The sequence below is a fragment of the Saimiri boliviensis genome, chromosome 8, assembly GCF_048565385.1.
Source record: "Saimiri boliviensis isolate mSaiBol1 chromosome 8, mSaiBol1.pri, whole genome shotgun sequence".
Taxonomy (NCBI): domain Eukaryota; kingdom Metazoa; phylum Chordata; class Mammalia; order Primates; family Cebidae; genus Saimiri; species Saimiri boliviensis.
Window position 1 is genome coordinate 24,412,238 of NC_133456.1, and position 22,179 is coordinate 24,434,416.

Sequence of the window (22,179 nt, forward strand, 5' to 3'; positions counted from 1 at the left end):
TTTTTAAATATATTACTTTAATATGTTACCAATGAGAGAACAAGTTAGTAAACAAATGAACAGCTGAAAATATTACTGCATATTCATGGATTTCATATTTGCTTTCAGGTTGCAATAGGTGGAAAGGTAGAGAGTAACTTAGAAATTAAAATCTGTTAAATTCAGGAACACACTGGAGAATTTTAAAAGTTGGATAGTTATAAAGATGTAAAACCCTGTTTCATTTGGGAGAAACACAAGTTCCTAATAAGAGCATTAAAAATGTGAAGATGGATTTCTATCACTTGTGTTTTGACAGACCTTAAATTCAGTATTGTCACTATATTTTCTTTTGGCAACAGTTCTAGTGGTGAATCCAGTTTTAAAACTCATAAGACATGCTCAACCCTTTCACACTCTGGTCATCATGGTTCTCTACGAAGTTGGACACTTGAGAAGAATTGCTATTTAACTAGTTGTCTACGTTCAAAAAAAGAGTAAAATTTTTAAAATGCCCCTTAAAAAGTACTCCCACATGCATTAGCATGCATTAGCATATCTGATCATCTAAAGACAATTTGGGACATATTATCCAAATTTATAGTTGAGGATACTAATATCAGAGCGTTTTGGAATTGCCCAAGGTCACACAGCTTTAATTCTGAAAAGCTTCCAATACCATATTTAGATTTTATACCACCATATGACTGCTACGATTGGAGCAAATGTGCTTTGTTTACACTGGTATCACTAAGCCATGGAGCAGTGTCTCACACCCAGTAGTTTAATGAATCTTTTGTAAATGAATGACCAGAGAAATGATTGAATGTCTGAGTCACTTTTGGGTCCTGTAAGACATGATTTACTACCCTTTGGCAGGAAATGAATCCTTGCAGCTCATTACAATGGCACCTACAGATCTAGAGAGCTCATAAATTTTGAAGACTCCTAAAACATAAGCATCTGAAGTACCAGTTGTAAGCTTCATTTAGAAATTCCCACCTCTTCTATGTGAGTCAAGTTAAGTCGGATATAACTATGAGATATTTCACATAAGCCTCATGGTAACCCCAAGGCAAACATCTATAGTAAATACACAATAGAGAAAAAGTAATCAAAGCATACTACTACAGAAAATTACATAATTACAAAGAAAGACTGCAAGAGGGAAAGAAAGGAATAATCTACAAAATATTCAGACAACAGTAAAATAGTAAATCTTCACCTATCAATCATTACTTTAAATGTAAATGGTCTAAAATTAATAAATGATACAGAGCAGCTACATAAATTTGTAACAGGACCCAACTACATGCTGCCTAAAAGACTCATTTCACTTGTAAAGAAACAGACTGAAAATGAAATGATGAAAAGATATCGATACAAATGGAAATCAATAGAGGAGCTATTTACCAGATAAAATAGCCTTTATATTCAAAACAGTAAAAAGAAAATAGAACAATTCCCATACAAATGGAAATCAGAATAGAGCAGGAGTAGCTATTTATCAGAAAATAGCCTTTATATTTGAAACTGTAAAAAAAGAAAATATAACAATTACAAATACATATGCACCACCCAACATCAGAGCACCTAAATGTATAAAGCAAATATTAACAGATCTGAAGGGAGAGATAGACAGCAATACAATAATTGTAGGAGATTTCAATATCACACTTTGAGCAATAGGAAGATGATCCAGAAGAAAATTAGTAAGAAAATGTTGGACTTCACTTATCCTTTTTTGTTCACCTATACTTTCAATCAAATGGACCTAAGAGATATATATAGAACATTCACAGGATACATATTCTCCTCAAGCCCACATGAAATATTATCCAGGGTAGATCATATGTTAGATCACAAAACAAGTTTAACTTTAAGATTAAAAATATACCAAAATCTTTTCTGACAATGGTATAAAAGTAGAAATTAACAGGAAAAATCCCTGGAATATTCTCAAATATAAGAAATCAAAAGCCATGCATCTGAACAGCCAATGTGCCAAAAAAAAGTAAAAATCATAAGTTTTTAAATACATAGAGAAAAAGTGGCAACAAAACATACCAAAACTTACGGGACACAGCAGAAGCAGTTGTAAAAGCAAAGTTTATTCTATAAACATGTACATCTAAAAGAAGAGATCACAAACCTCTCAACATTACACTTAAAGGAACTAGAAAAAGAACAAACTAAGACCAAAATTAGCAGAAGGAAGGAAACAATAAGGATCAGAGCAGAAATATATCAAATGAGAATAGAAAAACTGTAGGAAAAATATCAAAACAATTTTTTTTTTGCAAAAATAAACAATAAAAAATCCTTAGCTAGACCAACTAAGGCAGACAGAAGATTCAAATAAATGAAATCACAGGCCAAACGCTGTGGCTTACACCCATAATCCCAACACTTTGGGAGGCCAAGGCAGGTGGTAATGAGGTCAGGAGATCAAGACCATCTTGGCTAACATGGTAAAACCCCACCTCTACTAAAAACAAACAAAAATTAGCCAGGTGTAGTAATAAACAAAAATTAGGCAGGTGGTTGTGCACCCCTGTAGTCCCAGCTACTCAGGATGGTGAGGCAGGAGAATTGCTTGAACCTGGAAGGTGGAGGTTACAGTGAGCCGAGAAGGCACCACTGCACTCCAACTTGGGCAATAAAGCTAGACTCTGTCTTAAAAAAGAAAAAGAAATCACAAATTAGAGAGGAGACTTTACAACGGATGCCTCAAATTAAAACTATCATAAGGGACTATTATTAACAGTCATATGCCAAAATTAAATAACCTAGAGAGAATGCATACATTTCTAGCAACACACAACCTAGTAAGATTGAATCAAGAAAAAAAAAAAAGATTCAACAAACCATTAACAAAGTTGAAGTAGCAACCATTTATTGATTAGGAGATCCTTTCCCTATTGCTTGTTTTTGTCAGGTTTGTCAAAGATCAGATGTTTATAGATGTGTAGTGTTATTTCTGGGGCTTCTCTTCTCCATTAGTCTGTGGGTCTATTTTGGCAACAGTACCATGCTGTTTTGGTTACTGTAGCCTTGCAGTACAGTTTGAAGTCGGGTAGCATGATGCCTACAGCTTTGGTTTTTTTGTTTAGGATTATCTTGGCTATACAGGATCATCTTTGATTCCGTATGAAATTTTAAATAGTTTTTCTAATTCTGTAAAAAATGTATATGGTAGTTTGATGGGAATCGCATTGAATCTAAAAATTACTTTGGGCAGTATGGCATTTTCATATTGATTTCTCCTATCCATGAGGATGGAATGTTTATTTGCTGGTGTCCTCTTATTTCCTTGAGCTGCTGTTTGTAGTTCTCGCTGAAGACGTCCTTCACATCCCTAGTGAGCTGTATTCCTAGGTATTCTCTTTGTAGCAATGACGAATGGGTGTTCATTCAAAATGTGGCTCTGCTTGCCTATCATTGGTGTAAAGGAAGGCTTGTGATTTTTGTAGATTGATTTTGTATTCTGAGACTTTGCTGAAGTTGTTTATCAGATCAAGAAGTTTTGGGGCTGAGACAATGGGGTTTTCTAAATATAAAATCATGTCATCTGCAAACAGACAGCTTGACTTCTTACTTAAATACTCCTTATTTCCTTCTCTTTCCTGATTGCCCTGGCCAGAACTTCCAATACTATGTTGAATAGGAGTGGTAAGAGGGCACCCTTGTCTTGTACCAGTTTTCAAAGGAAATGTTTCCAGCTTTTGCCCATTCAATATGATGGTGGCTGTGGGTTTGTCACAGCTATTATTTTGAGGTATGTTCTATGCAAAGACACACACAGGCTTAAAACCAAGGGATGGAGGAAAACTTATAAAGCAAATAGAAAGCCAAAAAAAAAAAAAGTACGAGTTGTAATCCTAGTCTGACAAAACAGACTTTAAACACAGATCAAAAAGACAAAGAAGGGCATTACATAATGCTAAAGAAAATAATTCGACAAGAATAGCTAAGTATTCTGAGTATATATGCACATGAAACAGAAGCACTCAGATTCATAAAACAAGTTCTTGAGCCTTAGACCTACACAGACACTTAGGCTCCCATACAGTAACAGTGGGAGACTTCAACACCCCACTGTCAAGACTAGACAGATGAACAAGACAGAAAATTAACAAGGACGCGCAGGACCAAACTCAGCTCTGGATCAAGTGGACCTCAGTAGACATCTACAGAACTCTCTACCCCAAATCAACAGCATATACATTCTTCTCAGTACCACATGACACTTATTCTAAGATCGACCACATAATTAAATTAAACCACTCTTCAGCAAATGCAAAAGCACTGAAATCCTAACAGTCTCTCAGACAGAACTTAGGATTAAGAAACTCACTCAAAACCACACAGTTTCATGGAAATTGAACAACTTGTTCCAGACTCCTGGGTAAATGATGAAATGAAGACAGAAATAAAGAACTTTGAAACCAACAAGAACAAAAAGACAACATACCCAAATCTCTGGGATACAGCTAAAGTAGTGTTAAGAGGGAAATTTATAGCACTAAATGCCCACGTAAGAAAATCACATCTCAAATAGACAACCTAACATCACAACTAAAAGAACTAGAGAGGCAAGAGCAAACTAATCCAAAAGCTAGCAGGAGACAAGAAATAACTAAGATCAGACATGAATTGAAGGAGACAGACGTTAAAAACCCTCCAAAAAAAAAATTAAAATTAAAATTAAAAAATCAATGAATCCAGGAGCTGGTTTTTTGAAAAAAACAAAATAGATAGACCCTAGCTAGACTAAGATAAAAAGAATCAGACACAGTAAAAAGTTATTAAAGGAGCTATCACCACTGACTACAGAAATACAAACTCAGAATACTATTACCTCTATGCCAATAAACTACAAAATCTAGAAGAAATTAATTTCTGGACACAGAAATTAATGAATTTCGGAACACATATACCCTCCCAAGAATAAACGAGAAAAAAGTCAAATCCCTGAATAGACTAGTAACAAGTTCTGAAATTGAGGCAGTAATTAATAGCCTACCAACCAAAAAACCCAGGACCAGACAGATTCACAGACCAATTCTACTAGAGGTAGAAAAGACCTTAAGAGAATGAAAAGCCAAGCCACACATTGAAAGAAACTATTTGCAAAATACAGATCTGAGAATTCGTACCCAACATACAAAAAAATCTCAAAACAAAGTAAAACAGCCCAATTAAAGATACAAATCTGAACAGACACCTCACCAATTTAAGAGAAACCAGCCTTTCAAAAGACTCCACCCCTGATACAAACCAACTGCCTGAAGCTACGTCTCCTTTCTTGCCTGATAAGGGATCACCCGTGACAGAGAGGTACTGGCCAGTATACAGAGGATACACAGAGCAAGTTTTCATGCCCTCTGCTTCACCTTTTAATGTCAGAGGGCTGAAAACTTCACCTTGGGATCATGCTAACACTGCCATTATTTAAACGTGGGACCCACGAAGGAGTAAGAAACTCAACTGCGATTGCATGCATTTCTCCTTTCATAACTATTCCTGACTCCACTTATAACTTATGTGTATTTGGCCATGCCACTAAGCATAAATTACCGTTTCCTTTACCTCTCCCTTGAAGTGTATGCTTCTGGCTGGAGTCTATGCTTCCCAGCCTGTTAAAAGGACTACCCTACAGGCTGCAACCCTTCCACTGCACTCCAGCCTGGGTAACAAGAGCAAAACTCCGTCTCAAAAAAAAAAAAAAAAAAAGTAATTCTCACTGGGTACAGTGGCTCATGGCTGTAATCCCAGCTGTGTTCCACAGCCCCCTAGCCAGAGAGTCCGTAGCAGCTGGGGGAGGGCTGGGGTGCTGCTACTCGCCCTCTGGCGGGGGCTGTGAGCACAGTCCACATTGTGTACAGATGTTCATATGCACGTGTATGTACATGTATACATATCGTACACCTACGTGATGTGCACACATGTACATATTGTTCATCTGTAAATCATGTGCACATTATGGACACGTGTACATGCTGTATATCTGTACATGTACAGTCTGCACATGTACATCTACAAGCACATCTATACATGTGTGCATATATGTACATGTTGTACATAGGTACATAATGTGCATAGATGTGTACACGTGTACATGTAGTACATATGTACATTATGATATGTACTCGAGTACATAAGTACATAATAAATGTACATATTGTGTACACAATATGTACATATCAAAATGTATATACTGTACCCATTATGTATTATACATATCATTGTGATTATATATATCATTGGGATACTACAGTAAATATGCCTATTGTACTCATGTACATAAGTGTGTATACATGTACATATAAATGTTCATATTGTACACATTGTGGACATTTATTGTAGATATGTATTGTGTACACATATGTACATCACAATCAATGTACATATTGCAGATATATATATTTATTGTAACATCCCAATAAATTACACATCATGACTACATTCTGGGATATTTAGTATATTAAAAATTATTCCTAAAATCAAAGTGGGTGTACACCCATGTGTGTGCCTTCCGTGATATTACCCATAATATCCTAAGTTTATAGTACTCTCATTGTGAAAGCAAGTGTACATTCTGATTGTTCCATATCAAAGGCAATGTACAATGCTTCTGTGATATAGTTCCTAATATCCAGGGAAGAGGGAATGATTATACTCTCAATATCACAGGAAATGTACACCACCACTGTAAGATTGTTTCTAATATCCCAAAATGGAGAGGATATCACTCCAAATACCTCAGGCAGCACACAAACCCCCAGTGATATAGTTCCTAATATCTAAGGGATGAGAGATGGTATTACAATGTGGCAGGGCTGTGCACCCACCATGTGATATTGCTCCTAATATCCAGGGAAGGAGAGGATATTACCTGCCCATATGGTAATACTCTCAATATGGCAAGATGTGTACACCACAGTGTGATATTTTAACTAAGGTCCACAAATTATATTAGATATTGCAAGGGCAGAAACTCCCCTGTTATTTCAATTTTAATGTCAAGGGGGCAAGGAAGATATTTTTGTGAATATCACCGAGGTGGAACTTGAACTAGTGTTACTGTGCCTAACATCAAAAAAGAAACAGTAATAACATTATCTTCTCTGTTTGATATGGTTCCCAGTATCATATTACTCCAAATTTTTTGAAAAGCCGCTGTAGAACACGGCCCCCTAGCCAGAGGGGTTCATAGCAGCCAAGGGGGGCCAGGGTGCTGCTACCAGCCCTCTGGCAGGGGCCGTATGCTCACCCCCACTAGCTAGAGGGTCTGCAGCACCAAAGAGGGGCCGGGGTGCTGCCACCCGCCCTCTGTCAGGGGCCGTGGGCTATGTCCCCTAGCCAGAGGGTCCACAGCACTCAAGGAGTGGGTGGGGCGCTGCTACTCGTTCTTTGGCGGGGGCCGTGGGCACAACTCCCGACCCAGGGGGTCCGCTGAACCCAGCGGGGGTGGGGTGGGGTGCTGCTACCCGCCCTCTGGCAAGGGCCGTGGGCTCAGCCCCCTAGCTAGAGTGCCCACAGCACACAAGCGGGAGACTGGGATGCTCCTACCCATCCTCTGGTGGAGGGCGTTGGCACAGCATTCCAGCCAGAGCGTCTGTAGAGCCGGTGGGGATTGGGGCGGGGTGCTGCTCCCTCTGGCAGGGGCTGGGGAACACAGCACCCCAGCCAGAAGGTCCGTAGCAGCCAGAGGGGGCCAGGGTGCTGCAGCATAGAAGCCGGGGGTGGGGCCATGGTGCTGCTACCCACCTTCTGCCGAAGGCTTGGGCTCAGACCCCCTAGCCAGAGGGACCACAGCACCCAAGGGGATGGGCCTGGGTGCTACTACCCTCCCTCTGGCAGGGGCCGCGGGCACAGCCCCCTAGCCAGAGGTCCACAGCACCCGGGGAGGGGGGGCAGAGTGCTTCAGCCAGCCCTCTTTTGGGGGTCATAGGCTCACCCCCTTAGCTAGAGGGTCTGCAGAACCCAATGTTGGGGCTGGGATGCTGCTACCAGCCCTCTGATGGAGGCCATGGGCAAAGTCCCCTAGCCAGAGGGTTCGTAGCACTCAAGGGGTGGGTGGGGCACTGCTACCCATTCTTTGGTGGGGGCGGTGGACACAGCTCCCTACCCAGAGGATCCGCTGAACTCAAGGTGGGGGGGGGGGTCCGGGATGCTGCTACCTGTCCCCTCGCCAGGGCCATGTGCTTAGTCCCTTAGAGGGTCCACAGCACCCAAGGGGAAACCAGGAGGCTGCTAACACGCCCTCTGGCGGTGGGCGTGGGCACCAGCCAGAGGGTCCGTAGCAGCCAGGGGGAGTCGGGGTGGGGCTCCTCACCCTCTGGCGGGGGACCTGTGGGAAACAGCCCCCCAGCCAGAGGGCCCGTAGCAGCCGGGGTGAGAGGTGAGCTGTGAGACACAGTCCCCCAGCCAGAGGGTCCATAGCAGCCGGGGCGGGTTGGGGTGCTGCTACCCAGCTTCTGGTGGGGGTCATGGGCTCAGCCTCCCTAGCTGGAGGGTCCACAGCACTCACGTGGGGGGCCAGGGTGCTGCTAAAAGCCCTTTGGCGGGGGCCATGGGCTCAGCCCCTAGGCAGAGGGTCCTAAACCACCAAGGGTGGGGGCCGGGGTGTTGCTACCCGCCCTCTGGCATGGGCCGTGGGCACAGCCTCCTACCCAGCAGGTCTGCAGCACTGAATGGGTTGGACAAGGTGCTGCTACCCACCCTCTGGCGGGGCCGTGGACCCAGCCCCCTATCCAGAGTGTCTGCAGCACCCAAGGGGGGGTGCCAGGGTGCCAGGGTGCTGCCACCAGCCCTCTGGCAGAGGCCCCTAACCTGAGGGTTCGTAGCAGCCAGGGGTGGACGGGGTACTGCTATTCCTCCTCTGGTGGGACACATGGGCACAGCCCTCTAGCCAGACTGTAGCAGCCAGAGGGGGCCGGGGTGCCACTGCCCACCCTCTGGCAGGGGCCATGGGCACAACCCCTAGCCAGAGGGTTTGTAGTAGTCAGGAGGGACCAGGGTGCTGCTACCCACCCACTGGCAGGGGCCGTGGGCTCAACCCCCTAGCTAGAAGGTCCGTACCACCCAAGTGGGGGTCCTGGGTGCTACTACCCATCCTCTGACAGGGACCGTGTTCTCAGCCCCCTAGCCAGAAGGTCCTGCTACCCGCCCTCTGGCAGGGGCGGTGGGCTCAGCCCCGTAGCCAGAAGGTTCACAGCACCGGAGAGGGGGGCCGAGGTACTGCTATCCTCTCTGGCGGGGGGCCGTGAGGCTCAGCCCCCTAGCCAGAGGGTCCGCAGCACCCGAGGGAGGGTGCCCGGGTGCTGCTGCACGCCCTCTGGTGGAGGTCGTTGAATCGGCCCTCTAGCCAGAAGATACACAGCACCCAAGGGGGGGCCGGGGTGCTGCTACCCGCTCTGTGGCAAGAGCCATGGGCTCGGCCCCCTAGCCAGAGGGTCCGCAGCACCCAAGGGAAGGGGCCGGGGTGCTGCTACTCACCCTCTCATGGGGGCCGTGGACTCAGGGTATGCAGCACCCAAGGGGGAAGCCGGGGTTCTGCTACTCGCTTCTGGCAGGGGAACGTGGGCACAGCCCCCCAGCCAGACTGTTCATAGCAGCCATGAGGGACCGGGGTGCTGCTAACCGCACTCTAGCTGGGGCCATGGGCACAGCACCCTAGAGAGTTAGTAGCAAGATAAGAGGAAGCAAGAAAACCAGACGGTGTCTGGTTTAGCATGGGACTGAGGGGATTGGTTTGACCATATGTCCTTTATGTAGCTCATGAAAACCTTGGCCCTCCTATAGCCCTTTAACATACAAAGGTGAGTCACCATGTTCTGAATACTTGGTGTTATCTGGACACGGCCATGACACTTGGTACACTCCAGTGACAAGATGGTGGCAATCACCATATTGAGTGAGCCCAGTTTCAAATGGCCAGCATTTGCATCTCACAGCTTGCGGGCCTGGCCCTTCAAGCCACCTTTTCTATTGTGAAAGAGATGGTTTGGGGATTGTTTCTTGTAGGAAAATTTCCACTGATGATCTTTACCCTTATTATCTGCTTAAAATAATTTAATAGCTCCTGTATCATTTCCCCTCTCAAGAGAAGCGAATCCAACTGCTGTTATGGGGTGTTTAATGATTCTTTCTGGCTCCTTGTTGAAAAGGGGTGTCATGTGGGGGAACAGCAGTTGAACCTTCTCCCGATGTTAGTCTAAGTGTTCTTGGCAGAACGTCATGTCCATGTGTGGGTCTGCTCACAGCATCACTTGGTGTTTGATTGCTTCTAGGTCAAAACACAAATTTTATAAAAAGGTTTAAAAATACAGGGTTAGAATAGGAGCATTAAGGTTATCATTTGTAGGAGTCTGAGACGGTAATCGAGTTAGGTACCTATTACACCAATGGACTGCAATACTGACTTGTCTTCACTAGATGTCGCTGTACATTACAAGTTAATATAAATAACTTTTTCCAGAGACAAGCATGCATTTTCACCCTTGACTTGCCATTAGAGAGTAACTTTAGACTTAGGCCTTCTTTAGAACTTGCAGTATTATTGGCAGAAATACGCTATTGGGTGGCTGAAATAACTTTAGCATAATTCTGACAAGTCCTTTATTTTTTTCCATGACTTACAACAAAGTCTCACTTGTCCTTAACATTCCTCCTTTAAACAGCCAGTCATTTTCTTTTAGGAAAAGTATTTCATACAAGATCCTTTATCTAAAGGACATTTCTTTATAAGCTTTTTATAGCTTAGAATGCATTGCATTACCAACTTTTAGTAAAAAGTCCCATTAAACTTAATGATAGTAAAACTTATGCTTACTTCTTATCCATAACTATTATTCCTGCTGTAAGCAAAACCACCTTAACTAAATTTTTCCTCCAAAAATTACTCCCGTTTAAGGATGATAGTTAGGCAAACTATTACAGCAATTAGAATTTTACAACCAGAATTCCACATTGTGGGTGCCAGTGTTTAGTTCTACTGTAAATGGTACTGTGCCTTTAACAATTTTCACATGACTGGCATAGTAAAAAACGTTAAAACTTTGCTTGCCAACATACACCATTTCCCTTTAGGGAAATACCAAGTTACAAATGCAATACCATGTACAATTAAAGTTTCCCTGAAAATATACCTTACAAAGGAATTCTATTATTTGGTGGCAAGTCAAGAGGAAAGAGCAGAAATGACAAGTTATTTGTTGAGGTAAGGGTGGAACTGGGTGAAATGAGTAGCCCTCATTTATTTTTGATTTTTACTTGAGGATTTTCCGTTTCTCCACATTGATATTCAGTTCTTCTGGGTTCTCAGGGGTTGCTCCCTCAGCTCTTCAGGCTTTGACTTGACTGTGATGTATCCAGGAATTGGTTCCTGTACCTTTCACTGCCGAGACGGTTGAATGAACAACAGCGTAGGGCTCTTCCCAGCTTGGCTTTGGGAAGGAGAGAAGAGTTTTTACCAACACTAAATTTCCTGGGTTAAATAATGGTTTTATTTTGGGAGGTCGGCCTTTTACTAGTTGTGCTTCTTGTTGGAAGCGAGCTGGAGAGTTTACATTCTCAATTTAGAGGATATCTGCCTGAAAGCAATGTCTGAGCACATTAAGTTTTATCCTTCCCCATGTGAAAATTTTGGTGAAAGGTTAGTGAAAACTGCATTGGCTGCAGGCTGGTAAATAGTTTGCCATTCTCACTGTAGCCATCCTGAGGGCTGAAAAGTATGACCATGAGAAGTGGCCTATTCTATTTTTGCAGGGAAATACTCAGGTTTAATTTCTTTTATGGAGCCTTTTTAGATTAGAAGGGGCTTGAAGTGTGTTAATGCCTTGCAGCTTTCAAATCTTTGACTTAGCTGCCTGTTAGTTTCAAATCTTTGAGTTAGCTTCCTTCAGCTACCTTGTTACTACTTTTGATATTCCTTACCACGCATCCCGGCTCTTTGTGGAAAAACAATGTGAGGATATTCTGCTAATTTCCAGCTGATATTTTATAGGATACTTATTAGTGGTAAGAAAAGCCTTTTAAATGGCAGCATGAATGTGGAAAACCAGGAAATCATACTTGGAATCGGTATTTATATTAGCTATGTTTCCCTTTAAGTGCTCTTGTAAAAGCTATTAGCTCAGCTAATTGAGCTCATGTATTTGGCAGGGCGACTACTGCTTATCCTGCCTTATGTACTTCTTGCTTTACCAGCTGTTTGCTAGCTAAGAGGACAGTGATCTTGCCACTGACATGGGCTGTAAACAGTTGATTTCCAAGGGTTAACTTGGAGGCTTTGACTAGTAGAGCTGTAATTACAATGGCTTGGAAGCACGTGTAAATAGGTCCTCCTAACGAAAAGTTAGTTGAGAAAAATATTGAATTAGTTTTTCCTTAGATACCCCTTACGATTGTGCTATGGGAAGAGGGGAAGCTTGGATTATAGAGAAATGAGAGAGACTGGCTCTAGCGTTTGAAGGAAGAAAACCTCCTTCTCATTTCCAGAATCATCTGGGGGCTCTTTGCTGTAATGGCAGTTTGAGCCACTGGAGCCAAGTTTGGCACCCCAGGAATCATCAGTCCTGCTGGACCATCTGTCAGGCTAGTCCTGAACCCATTGACCACCTGTGGAGACAGTCCCACTTCCCATGGGTTTTTTTTTTTTTTTTTTTTTTTTTTTTTTGCACGCATCACAGCCTGGACAAGGTCAAACTTTCTTCATCTTTTTGCCTGATCATTCTTTCTTAAAATGCCCTGGCCTGTCACACCAATAGAAACTAGTGGGTGCAACCTGGGGATTCTGGACTTTATAAGCCTGCAAAGCTGCTGCTAGAGCCTCTGTCCTCCTTCCTGGTCCCAATAATACAAGACCCAAGTGGCCACCTTCGAGGTGGTCTCTAGGATGCTATCTGGTCCCATAGATTGCTTTTATAGTTTCCTTCTAATATTAGGAGCTGCCTGTGTAATACAATTGTCCTTCAGGATACCCTGCTCCTCAACTGAATTAGGAGATAAGGAGGGATACTTTATTAGTGCCTCTCAACCTTCCAGAAAGGCTACAGGATTCTTATCTGGCTTTTAGTTCACTATAGACAGTTTAGAGTACTTCAGAGGTTTGGCATGATTTTCCATAGGCCTTCTAAAAATGCATATTTGGAAAGTGCTTTCTTTCCATTTACTTCCTGAGCTATTGAGTTTCCAGTTAGGGTTGTTTACCAGAACCACTTCCCTCTCTATTGGGAATGGTGTTTTTGCTGTTTTCTTCACGTTCCCTATCTGCTTTATCGCCTTTTGGTGTATTATAGGAGATCTATTGCTCATCTTCAAAATTATCTGCTGCTTGCAGAACTATTAGCTTTTTTGTAAGCTGCAGTAAGGGTGTGATTTAGGAGCAGCCTAATATTCCTCCATGTGAGGAATATTAATATTAATTTGAGTTTAACTCAAAAAACTTTGGCAAGTTTCTATATACATATTGATTACTAGAAAATTCGCCTAAGTTTTCCTTTATTTGCCCAAGGTTTTGTAAAGAGACGGGAACTTGAGGGGGGCTTAGCTAAGGGGGATCCTCAGATGCTTCCCATGAAAATGCTTTTTTTAATTTTGGGAAACTTTCTGGACCTGCCTCATACAATCACTAAAAAAGCTGAGTTGATCTTACAATGCTTGCAAAGGTTTAATATGGTGAGAAACATTTATAAGCCCTTCAGCCTGTGACATTCTGGTACAGCAGTTTGAAAACGCTAAGATCCCTATGTATTTGCCCCCGCAAACCAGTTAGAGATAATGATACCCAAAGGAACAGGTGTTCACTCATGGCCATACGAGTTCCATAGGTCCCGAGTCTCCTTGGCAGCTTTGGGTCAGAAATAGCTCATTTACAGCTTCCTTCACAGGGAGGTTAAAAGGGGACAGAGGACAGAACTGAATATATACGAGTTGGGCTTCTAGATAATAGATTTTCCCCCTGCCTGGTGATTTAACAACTCCAATACTCCAGGAGGCAGTGACTCTGGAGGTGGTTAATTATTGCCAGGCTGAGGAATCAAGTTTCCCCGAAGACCCCAGTTTTCTGGGCTGCATTTCATACCAATTAAAAATCTAATCCAATGGGACCTCTTACCCAGCAAGTTAAGGGACTTGCTGGATTTTGATAACCTGATGCTTTTAATAGACTTGTATTCTGTGGACCTGGCCACAGCTGTAAACTCCTTCTCAATCGGGTCAGCAAGACTAGATCTAGGTGACATGAGCCATTGGCACAAGGTGGGACAAAGCAGTGAGGGTGGAAGAAAGTAGGGAGTTAGAACAAGTACTTTCAGGGGGCTCGTTTTTTTAAAGCAGGTATTTATGGTTAGCAGCAACTGAGGAGGAGTCAGTTATGCTTTAAGATTTTATTAATTGGGTTTTAAATGCCAGACACTGGTAATAGATGACTTGTTCTTTGGGAACCCACCCAATGGTTATCAACCTTCAAGATTGAGGATAGAGAAGAGGCCTTTTGGTTTTTGGAATTTTCAGCGTTTTTGCACTCGTCTCTCCACATATTCATGCCTTTATCTACTTTTGGTCTTTGACGTTGGTGACCTTTGGATGGACGTTCTTTTTCTTGATGTTGATGCTTTTCCTTTCTGTTTGTTAGTTCTAACAGTCAGGGCCCCTCTGGCTGCAAGTCTACTCCAGACCCTGTTTGCCTGCTTATCAACCAGTGGAGGCTACACAACAGCAAAGATTGCTGCCTGTTCCTTCTTCTGGAGGCTTTCTCTCAGAGGAGCTCTGGGAGTTCTCCTGCATGAGGTGTTTGTTGGCCCCTGCTGGGAGGTGTCGCCCTGTCAGGAGACACAGGGATCAGGGCTTCCCTCAGGAGGCAGTCTGACCCTTAGCAGAGCTCAACGACCCTTAGAGCTCAAAGGCAGTGCTGGGACAACTGCTGCACAGAGCTGACAGGTGGGGATGTTTAAGTCTGCTGATGGGCCCACAGCTGCTCCTTCCCCTCAGGGGCTCTGTCCCCGGGAGATGGCAGTTTTATCTATGAGCCCCCGACTGGGGTTTGCTGCCACAAGCCACAGTTGACAAATGGGATCTGGTTAAACTAAAGAGCTTCTGCACGGCAAAAGAAACTATCACTAGAGAGAACCAGCAACCAACACAACCAGAACAGTTTCTTGCCATCTACCCATCTGACAAAGAGCTAATACACAGAATCGACAAAGAACTTAAGCTTACAAGAAAAAGATGCCCCACTGAACAGTGGGTGAAGGCTATGAACAGACACTTCTTAAAAGATGACACTTCAGCCAACAGACATGAAAAAAAGACCAGTGATGTAATTTCTCTAATGACATCACTGGTCGCTAGAGAAATGCAAGACAAAACCGCATTGAGATACCAGCTCTTGCCAGTTAGAAGGGTGATTAAAAAAAAAATCAGGAGACAACAGATGCTGCAGAAGGTAAGGGTAAATAGGAACTCTTTTACCCTGTTGGTGGCAGTGTTAGTTCAGCCATTGTCGAAGACAGTGGGGCGATTCCTCAAAGATCTAACAAGCGTCCCCAAACTTTTTACACAGGGGGCCAAGTTCACTATCCCTCAGACCGTTGGAGGGCTGCCACGTACTGTGCTCCTCTCACTGACCACCAATGAAAGAGGTGCTCCTTCCTGAAGTGCGGTGGGGGGCCAGATAAATGGCCTCAGGGGGCCGCATGCAGCCCGCGGGGCCGTTGTTTGGGGACGCCTGATCTAGAACTAGAAATAGCATTTGACCCAGCAATCCCATTACTGGGTATACCCACAGGATTATACATTATTCTATTATGAAGACATGCACATGTGTGCTTGTTAGAGCACTGTTCACAATGGCAAAGACTTAGAACCAACCCAAATACCCATCAGTAATAGACTGGATAAAGAAAACATGGCCTGTGTACACCATGGTATATTACGCAGCCATATAGGATGAGTTCATGTCTTTTGCAGGGACATGAATCTGGAAGCCATGATTGTCAGCAAACTGGCGCAAAAACAGAAAACCAAACACCACATGTTCTCACTCAAGTGGGAGTTGAACAATGAGAACACATGGACACAGGGAGGGGATCATACACCGGGGCCTGTCAGGGGTGGGGGCTAGGGGAGGGATAGCATTAGGAGAAATACCTAAGGTAGATGACAGGGTGATGGATGCAGCAAAACATGGCACATGTATAGCTATGTAACAAACTCGCACATTCTGCACATGTACCCTAGAACTTAAAGTATAAAACAAAAAACCAACCTCATTAGAAAGTGGACAGAGGACATGAACACTTTTCTAAAGACACACATGGGGCAAACAAGCATGAAAGGCGGCTTAGTATCACCAAGTAGAGAAATGCAAATCAAAACCACAGCGAGACACCATCTCATGACAGTTAGAATGGCTAAACATTCAAAAACAGATGCTGGTGAGGTTGCAGAGAAAAGAACACTTATACACTGTTGGTGGGAGTATAAATTAATTCGACCGTTGTGGAAAGCACTATTGGTGATTCCTTATAGAGCTAAAAGCTGAACTACTGTTCTACCTAGCAATCCTGTTACTGGATATATACCCTGAGGAATTTACATCTCTAAGACACACACACACATGTTCACTGCAGCAGTTTTCACAATAGCAACAACATGTGGTATGGTTAGGCAGTGTGGGTATGGTTAGGCTGTGTGTACCGCCCCCCCCCCCCCCCGCCACAATGCTCCAGTTATAGTTCCCACAGTTCATGTGTCAAGGGAGAGATGAGGTGGAGGTAATTGGATCATGGAGGCAGTTCCCCGCCCGCCCCCCCCCCCCCATGCTGTTTTGAACAGGAAGCAAAAGGGCTTTGCTATGTAGGTCCACCCATTTCGAGCATTCAGAGGCCAGGGCAGTGTTCAGAGTAGAAAGAGACTCACTGGACTGAGACTAGCCTGGGTGAGGACTTTAATTGAGCCATACACTTACTGATATGAAAGGATTAAGACCTTCCTCATAGAGTTAAGTCCAACCCTGTATCCACCAACTCCTCAAAGAGCTTATTGTTCTCCTTTCCTCAGGGTTTAATTCCTCATGATTGACCAGGTACCTTCAGGGAAGGACATACATGGATACTACATGTGCTCATTGTGGTATTATAGCATCCTTTAAGAATTAGCCAGTACTGACTGAAGCGAGTATTGAGCAAGGGACGGTGACTTTCCATTGGGGCAATTGGCGTCAGTCTTCTACTAACCTACTCTTCACCTCTGGTTATGCAAGTCAAGCAAATACCGTCATCATTCACCCATCTTTTCCCACTAGATAGACTGTGGTGATCCACAGCCCTGTGAATCGGGGCTTCTGCTATTCGTGGTTTTGCAACTCATGGTAATGAAGTCCATGTTCTCTGATGGTTGAGTGCTGTTACCTGACCTTTGCTATTTCTCGTGTTTTGTTTCATTTTATTATTGCATTTTAGGTTTTGGGGTACATGTGAAGAACATGCAAGATTGTTGCTTAGGTACACACATGGCAGTGTGGTTTGTTGCCTTCCTTCCCCTCACCTGTATCTGTCATTTCTCCCCATGCTATCTCTTCCCACCTCCCCACCCCCCCGTCCCGCCCCCATTTCCCCCCAACGGACCCCAGTGTGTAGTTGACCTAAAAATAGAAATCCCATTTGACCCAGCCATCCCATTACTGGGTATATATCCAAAGGGTTATCAATCATTCTACTGTAAGGACACATGCACATCAATGTTCATTGCAGCACTGTTTACAATAGCAAAGACCTGGAACCAACCCCAATGACCTTTGCTATTTCTGCATTCTCTCATTCCCACGGATACCAGAGACCCCAGTTCTGTAACATCCTCTTATCCATCCTGTCACGTGGAGACAGACGCCAACTTCAGTGACGATGGTGCCCCCTCTTTACTTGTGCTTAGTTTTTGGGGAAGGAGCAACCTGAGGGTCATCCAGGAAAACAAAGTTATTCATTCCTCAGTTTAACTCGTCAAGCCATCCTGGTCACCTCCCAGTCTTTCCATCTCCTTTGATTAGGATGGCTTCATATAATCATGCCCAGGATTCTAACACTAGACCATGGAGTGAATCCATGCTTGGGTAGGAATGAGACCATCACTACCAGGTGATGAGACAGCAGTAGGAGACCATGGTTCCTCTAAGAGTGGGACAATCTGGAGAAAAACCAAGCATTCTTTTTCAAGTCTGGGTAACTGAACTCATCCTCAACAGGGAACAATCCCTGACAAGATCTGCTTGGAGACATCAAAACTAAGAAGAATGGATAGCAAGAGCTGGATCATCTTGGCCATGGGACAGCAAGCTGGAAGGTGAGCCATGGGCAAGTATAACAATGTCACCAAGGCTGCTGCCCATGGTCTATGTGCCCTCACACTTCCTGTAGCTTTAGCTCCTCTCTGCTCAGACATGTCACATCCAGAACCAAAGTCAGTGCTTCTGCTTGCCAGCCAGTCTGGGACTGCAATCTATGAGGTCACCATCTCCTTCAGGTTCTGCATTTCTTAGTCTTCTTGCTCTAGATGTTCTGAGGCAACCCACACCCTGCAACCCAGTGAGGGGGAAAAATATAGGCCTGGTCCTTCTGGCCAAGTATGAGGACCCTGATGGACAAGTCACAGTACACCTCCCCTTATCGCATCGGCTCAGGCTTTGACCTGCTCCCGTGTTCACTTCTCCATCTGCCTAATCTTTCTCCCTGTTCCTTTCACAGGTGTGGATCCTTCAACCTCATGCCAAATTACACTGGCACCTTTAGGAGAACCCAATGTGCAACAGATCACCAATATCGTGTCCCTGCCTCCACCATCCATTCCACATTTGTCACCTCAGCCCTCATTTGTATGGTCTAGCTTGGTTTGCCTGGAGGGAAAACCTAGACATTACCTCAAGAAGTCCGAGACCCCAGTTAAAAGTGCCAGACCGTATATAGCTTTTTTGGGGGGCCAAATGTGAGAACACCAGGGCATATCTAGTGAATCCCAGAAAAGCCACTGCCTAGACATTCTATAGCAGAATCTTGACCTCATTTAGTCATTTTCTTTATCAAAAATGACCTGCCAGTATTAAGTGGGACTTGAGTCCCTCGGGAGGAACCTCTCTGCCAGGAGCTAGAACTGACTGAAAACACACACAAATTCCTCAAGTGGGTCTCTTACATAGATGCCAAGGATAGCAGCCACTCCTGTTTTGTACCCTTGGTGAGAACAATACTTGTACCTGCTGGTCACAGCAAATGATGGCCATTCAAAATACACAGGAATTTCAAGGCAGCCATTTATCCAAGACAAAGTTGATGTATCAGCTGTGGACAGGAGGCCATCTTGAGGTCTATCAGACTGGCAGCCTCTGACCTACAGGGACAAGGCAGTTTCGGTGATCCTTTGTTGCCTATTATTGTTCTTCAACATTCACTACCACAAATCCAACTGATTTTTGCAGGTACCATACAGGCACACTGAAAGAGATGACTAAAGGCTATGTAACTGACGGGGAGCTTCTGCGTTCTTTACGACTTTGAAAACTATCTCTACCATTCTACCCAGATATAGCAGCCACCTTGGTTTCCTGTCTTCAGCAAGGTAATTTCATGGTTTTCTCCTTGGTATTTCCTGCCTTAGGAATCCTTCTTCTACTCTTAGCAAAGATCTCATTTATTCCTGATGTCCAAGTGAGCCCAGCCCATCCAGGCATTCAGCCAATGGAATGACCATAAAGTAGATGTAGAGACTCACAGGATGGACTCTCCAAGACCTGCTTGGGAGAGAACTTTGACCCAACAGACTCTAAAAAGGAACATCATGAGGGGGTCTGGGCCCTTATCAGTAACATATTCAACCCTGCATCTAACCAGCAGCTTCCAAAAGACCCAAGTATTTACCTTTTCCTAGGGGTATAGTAGTTCCTCAAATGGCCATAAATTCCTTTGAAGGACATGGGGAAATCACTGTATTATGTGATATGGTATTGTGGGTCCTTTCTCAAGTAGACTTAGCCAGTACTGGCTCAGGTTTGACCACTGGTCAAGAAATAGTGGCTTTCCATCTGGCCAATTGACAAGTCTTCAACTAGTCTGCTCTGGTTAGGTAACTCATGCAATACATTTTGGGCTAACCACCACCCCCCACCCCAGTTTGTTTTTTTTTTTTTTAAACACTATTTTCAGTGGCCCAGTAGCCCTGTGAATTAGGTCTTCTAATGATCATTCTGGCTTTGTGAATTTATATAGGAACCTTCCTTACCAACCTGGGCCTACAGAAAAAAGCCACCGGCCTTAGTGAGGCTGGTGACTTCACTAGTACTCTTATGGACTAAAGTGAGCCCTGGGGCCTCCCTGAGACTATCTAGGCTTTTCTGGAACTTTTATCAGGTTTACATTTGAGCCGCTTTCCGTCTCCCTACCCTTATCAACTATGACCTACAGACCAATTTTTCAAAAATACACCAAGGTAGAGTTGGCATCTCTTCCTCATTTGTTATCAGTGGTTCTCTAACATGGCTGTATACTAGAGTCACCTGGGGGATTCTGGATGCTTGTACCCTACCCTCCAGAGACTGGTTTCTTAATGAGAAGTTATGTCAAGCTTTGGGATGAGGATTTTTAATCTTCCAGAATTTGATGATGTAAATATGGCTTCAGAACTGCTGCTTCAGGCCATTATTTTACTCAAAACCTCCTCTCCAAGTTTCCCATACTGGCAATCCTCTCTAGACCATTTGTTAGTCCCATGAGAGTCCCTATGGAAAAATAGTCCGTTGTCTAAGCCTTATATTCCGACTTCCCTGCTGCAGCATTCTCAAGACTCATTCCTAGGTCTTTCTTCCTACTCAGAATAGGCAGATCCTATAGATCCGTTGGCCAGTTAATCCCTTCCCCTCGTATAGTAGAAAGATTGCCCCAGTTGGATCACGCTGTGGCTTGCCACAACTGTCCTGGGAGCCAGAGAGACAAGGGCATAGCTCAAGAGGTTAATGCATGTGTCTCAGCTGAGGCCTCTGTAAGGGGAGATGAACAGTGAATTCTGGGTGACTCAAGGATCTAGAATCTATCTACCCAGATGTATCATTCTACTCCTTTCTTATCAGATCCTGACTTTAGGAGACTTGCCAGGTACAGTAACTTGATATTCCTCATGCCTCAATTTTTCAGTCATACACTAGGCTCAACTTTCAGCACCATCTGCACTTTGACTGCAGGAGATGAGAACTCCTTTAAATGGTATCATAGCTTTCAAGTAGCTGGTCTGGGCTTCCATGTTCTCTTTAGCGCTAGTCTGGCAGTTAACCAACTTCTCAGTCCTGATTCTAATGCTTCTCTCCCAAATGCTGGAGCAATTCTACACCCTCTTCCATCTGTCATCCTCATTCTCCACAGGGGAGAAACGTCTATCGCGATGCTTTAATACAGAACTTCTTAAACTTCGAGCAGTCACCTGGTATGCCAGTTAAGCAGAGGCCCAGGCTGAATGAAGCTACAGCATCTGACTTCTTTCACCAAGTTCCTCAGGTGATTCTGATATGTACCAAAATTCAAGAATGATCACTACAGTATGCTGGAAGTTGTTACTCCATTTGACATCTGCCATTGTGGTCTTGCTACCATAGATAGCTGGTGAGTCAATCAGTCCAGAATCTCATCTACTTGCAGAGACTCCCACAGGCTACAGATAATCTTGATATAACCTTAAGAGATAAACTTTGAATGTTGGATTTAGATAGAGAACTAAGGTACCCATACCACTCGTGTTTTCTTTATTTGCTCCTGGAATGTTCAAACCCATTAACACAAGAGAATGGGACCAAAATGTCAAAAGGAGGCAAGCAGGGGAAGAAAAGGCAGACCATGTGGAATTAATGTCTTAAATCCAAGGATCAGTAGTAACTTCAAAGAGCTAAATGCTTTAAGATACTGTCAGGCTTAAGAAAATCTCATCATCTAAGATAACTAAAACGTAAGTTGAAAAATGAAAACACAAAGCCAGTGTAGCTGTATTAACATGTTAGATGAAATACAGAATCAAGAAATTAGAGATGATCCCCTCAAAGTGACAATGTTCAGTTTGGAGACACGTATTATCTTGATCAAGATCTACAAACCAAGATGTGCAATTTAAGATGAAAAATTCTTAAGTATACTGGGATACTAATATACCTTCCTAAGGTAG